This window comes from Triticum aestivum, chromosome 2A (genome assembly GCF_018294505.1).
Source record: "Triticum aestivum cultivar Chinese Spring chromosome 2A, IWGSC CS RefSeq v2.1, whole genome shotgun sequence".
In the NCBI taxonomy this organism is placed as follows: Eukaryota; Viridiplantae; Streptophyta; class Magnoliopsida; order Poales; family Poaceae; genus Triticum; species Triticum aestivum.
The window spans coordinates 366,866,979-366,872,471 of record NC_057797.1 but is presented as its reverse complement, the minus strand read 5'-3'; positions in this window follow the sequence as shown (position 1 = coordinate 366,872,471).

Below are 5,493 nucleotides of genomic sequence, written 5' to 3'. Positions count from 1 at the left end.
CATGGCTCACGCTCATATACTGCGTGAAGATTGAAAAAGTTTGAGAACATCAGAAGTATGAAACAATTGCTTGGCTTGTCATCGGGGTTGTGCATGATTTAAATATGTTGTGTGGTGAAGATGGAGCATGGCCAGACTATACGATTTTGTAGGGATAGCTTTCTTTGGCCATGTTATTTTGAGAAGACATGATTGCTTTGTTAGTATGCTTGAAGTATTATTATTTTTATGTCAATATTAAACTTTTGTCTTGAATCTTATGGATCTGAATATTTTTGCCACAATAAAGAGAACTACATGGATAAATATGTTAGGTAGCATTCCACATCAAAAAAATTGTTTTTATCATTTACCTACTCGAGGACGAGCAGGAATTAAGCTTGGGGATGCTGATATGTCTCCAACGTATCTATAATTTTTGATTGTTCCATGATATTATATTATCAACCTTGGATGTTTTATATGCATTTATATGCTATTTTATATGATTTTTGGGACTAACCTATTAACCCAGAGCCCAGTGCCAGTTTCTGTTTTTCCCTGTTTTAGAGTATCGCAGAAAAGGAAAATCAAACAGAGTCCAATTGACCTGAAACTTCATGGAACTTATTTTTCTATGAAGTTTCAGGTCAATTGGACTCCGTTTGATTTTCCTTTTCTGTGATACTCTAAAACAAGGAAAAAACAGAAACTGGCACTGGGCTCTAGGTTAATAGGTTAGTCCCAAAAATCATATAAAATAGCATATAAATGCATATAAAACATCCAAGGTTGATAATATAATAGCATGGAACAATAAAAAATTATAGATACGTTGGAGACGTATCAGCATCCCCAAGCTTAATTCCTGCTCGTCCTCGAGTAGGTAAATGATAAAAAACAGAATTTTTGATGTGGAATGCTACCTAACATTTTTCTCTAAGTAATTCTTCTTTATTGTGGCAAGAATATTCAGATCCGAAAGATACAAGACAAAAGTTTAATATTGACATAAAAAATAATAATACTTCAAGCATACTAACTAAGCAGTTATGTCTTCTCAAAATGACATGGCCAAAGAAAGTTATCCCTACAAAATCATATAGTCTGGCTATGCTCTATCTTCACCACACATAGTATTTAAATCATGCACAACCCCGATGACAAGCCAAGCAATTGTTTCATACTTTTGACATTCTCAAACTTTTTCAATCTTCACGCAATACATGAGTGTGAGCCATGGACATAGCACTATATGTGGAATAGAATGGTGGTTGTGGAGAAGACAAAAAGGGAGAAGATAGTCTCACATCAACTAGGCATATCAACGGGCTATGGAGATGCCCATTAATAGATATCAATGTGAGTGAGTAGGGATTGCCATGCAGCGGATGCACTTTAGCTATAAGTATATGAAAGCTCAACAAAAGAAACTAAGTGGGTGTGCATCCAGCTCGCTTGCTCACGAAGACCTAGGGCATTTTGAGGAAGCCCATCATTGGAATATGCAAGCCAAGTTCTATAATGAAAAATTCCCACTAGTATATGAAAGTGATATCATAGGAGACTCTCTATCATGAAGACCATGGTGCTACTTTGAAGCACAAGTGTGGTAAAAGAATAGTAGCATTGTCCCTTCTCTCTTTTTCTCTCATTTTTTTATTTTTTTATTTTATTTGGGCCTTTTTCCCTTTTTTTATGGCCTCTTTTTTTCGTCCGGACTCTCATCCCGACTTGTGGGGGAATCATAGTCTCCATCATGCTTTCCTCATTTGGGACAATGCTCTAATAATGATGATCATCACACTTTTATTTACTTACAACTCAACAATTATAACTCAATACTTAGAACAAAATATGACTCTATGTGAATGCTTCCGGCGGTGTACCGGGATATGCAATGAATCAAGAGCGACATGTATGAAAGAATTATGAATGGTGGCTTTGCCACAAATACGATGTCAACTACATGATCATGCAAAGCAATATGACAATGATGGAGCGTGTCATAATAATCGGAACGATGGTAAGTTGCATGGCAATATATCTCAGAATGGCTATGGAAATGCCATGATAGGTAGGTATGGTGGCTGTTTTCAGGAAGGTATATGGTGGGTGTATGATACCGGCGAAAAGTGCGCGGTATTAGAGAGGCTAGCAATGTTGGAAGGAAGAAAAGTGCGTATAATCCATGGACTCAACATTAGTCATAAAGAACTCATATACTTATTGCGAAAATCTACAAGTTATCAAAGCAAAGTATTACGCGCATGCTCCTAGGGGGATAGATTGGTAGGGAAGGACCATCGCTCGTCCCCGACCGCCACTCATAAGGAAGACAATCAATAAATAAATTATTCTCTGACTTCATGTCAGGACCCCGACTCGATGTCACATCGATCTAGCCGGTAACACTTCATATCGCTTTGCGGCCTCACGCACGGTATTCCCACGGGTGTCGCCTTACCTTTGCCCAGGACCGTTTGCGCCTTTTGGCTCACGTATATGATAGTGTCGCTAGCATCCATATGATAAAGAGCCCGGGCTGACATGACTAGTCGTAAACCCAAAGTGGCACAGACTTACAGGGACAGGCATCCATGACCCAGCTTCGAACGTGTCGGTCATCAACAAGTGGGTCCGGGCTGTAGCACTGGGCTAGCAGGACTCCGGTAAACCGGGCTGTAGCGGGCTAACAGGACTCCGGTACTCAAAGCGTGACATTTCCCTGAAGGGACAGACACAGGAACAAAGAAGGACACATGCCGGCCAGCCTAAGTGTTCCAGAGCAGTAGCAAGCTACCATGGCTCAGCGGTAACACTAGGAGACATTTCCCGGTAAGAGAGGCTACTAAAGATAAACAACTAGATAGTCAGATCCCACACATACCAAGCATTTCAATCATACACACAATATGCTCGATATGTGCAAATACAACGAAGCATCACAACATGACTCTATGACACAAGTACTTTATTTAAGGCTCAGGGAGCCATACATAGCATACACAAAGGTACGGATCTCACGACCCAACATACAAGTCATACAGTCATACAAGCCAACAGCGGAAGTACTTTGTCTGGGTACAGACAACTAGTAAAATAAAAGAGGCTTGGAAGCCTAACTATACTACGTGGTCCATCACAAGCTCAGGGTCACCACCTGGGTCTTTAGCCTACTCGTTGATGTCAACGTCTACATAGAACCCATCAGAAGGGGTTGCAGCGTCTTCTGTAAAAATGTAGATTATAGCAACATGAGTACAAAGGTACTCAGCAAGACTTACATCAGATCCTACATACATGCATAGTATCAAGAAGGGTCGGTGGAGTTATTGCAGCAAGCCAGCTTTGACTCTTGGCTAGATTATCCTACGATACTCCAACTTGAAATAGTTTTGCGCACACGAGTCCACTACTCACCACTTCAATACACTACCGAGGATCCACCTCCGTCTTCCTACGGAAGAGCCATCCTCAGCACTCACACTTATCTTGAGGCTTTTAACAATTTCCATTTACTTGTCTATGAACTGTATATGCAACCAAGTAGTCCTTTACCGCGGACGCGGCTATTCGAATAGATCATGATAACCCTGCAGGGGTGTACTTCTTCATACACGCTCTCACCTCTTACCGTCGCTTACACGACATGTACTCGGCAACCTTCAAGCGGAAGCCCAACGTGGGTGTCGGCCATGACCTACCTAATCACCTAAGCCTCCAGTCCAGGTTTATCGCCTATTCAGGTTCCATCCGCAGGGAGTCCGGCCGAGGTTTCCCATACGGCCCCGAACGATGTGAACAGGGTTCCCGAGATACCTAACGGGTATTCGGTACACCGTGCCACGTACCTACCGCATCACAGCCCACCCCTACGGTCAGCGTTGTCCACGGCCTCCAGTAGGCTACAAACACCAGAAACTACTTGCAACTCCTGGACGGAGAACTAGGGTGAATAAGAAGTCGAGAGGGTCCATTGGTTTCGGGCCAAATGCATGGTAGTAGCTGATTCTTAAATCACACATACAGATCTCAGTGCTTAAGGTCGGCTTCAATGAAACAACCCACCATGTACTCCTACATGGCCTCTCATCGATACCTTTACCAAATCGTGTTCACCACACCACTCTCATTACCGACATAATCATTTCACTCTAGCCCATCACCCAGATGAACCAGACCTGACACGACTCTAAGCATAGCAGGCATAGCAAGGTAGGAACAACACATACATATGGCTCAATCAACTCCTACACATGCTAGTGGGTTTCATCTAGTTACTGTGGCAATGACAGGTCATGCAGAGGAAATGGGTTCAACTACCGTAACACACAGCAGTTTGAATCGCGTTGTCTTAATGCAGTAGAAGAGAGCAGGAGCGGGAACATGGGATTGTATCGATATGATCAAATGGTTGGTTGCTTGCCTGATGGTTCGATGCACTGATATGGTTCTTCGTTAGGGTGATCACGGTACTCCTCGGGGACAGATCCTGTCGCAAAGGACATCGATACACAAACATCACCAAACAATATGCAACAATATGATGCATGCATGAAACATGGCAATATGAGTGTGTTGGGCTAATGCAACTAAAACCAGAAGGGTTTGAACAAATTTGAATCAAGGATTCAAATTTCAAATTCAAATATGGCCTTTTAAAGTGCCTTTTCTTGTTCTGATTAAAACATCAACTTAACTTGTTTGATCATGCATGGAAATGGTACAGATGGATAGATTGGATTTTTCTGATCATTTTTCATATATAATTTGTCCAATTTGGAGTTACAGAATAAAAGTTATGAATTTTTGAAGTTTAATTAATATTCTGGAATTTCCTGATTTAATTTAAATCCAGAAATTCAATTACTGCGTCAGCCTGACGTCAGTGTGACGTCAGTAGGTCAACTGCGGCTGGCTGAAGTCAAACCTGACGTGTGGGGGCCACACGTCAGTGACAGGGGGGGTTAAACAGATTTAAATTAATTCTAATTACTAATTAGTGGCGCTGGGGCCCACTGTCAGTGTCAGGGGGGTTGACTAACAGTAGTTAGCGCTAACCTAACCATCTGGCCGACAGGGCCCACGCGTCAGTGACCCTGGGGGGTCAAACCCCAGGTCGGTCAAGTCAAACCCCACCGGCGACATGACGCCGGCGAGATCCGAGACGGCGGCGAGAGTGCTTTTTGCCATTCCGGCGACCAAATGGACGGCGGAAGGCATCTACGTGTTGCTGAGGTTGAGCCGCGTCTATTGGTGGTGGTGGTTGGGCTCGGGGTGGCCGGAGTTGACGGCGGCGAGCTCGGCTGCGGCGGCCGGAGTTCGGGTGCGGTCGGGATCAGTGTTGCAGGGGGTTTGGGGAGGCGTTGGTGCGTTCTACGTGCTCCTAGTGATGTGTGGAGCACGATGGTGTGCTTGGTTGGGTGCTACGGCGACCGTGGCCACGACGGCGACATCGCCGGCGGCGTGGAGCTCTCGGTCGAGGTGGAGCTAGGGCCTAGAGGTCGGGAG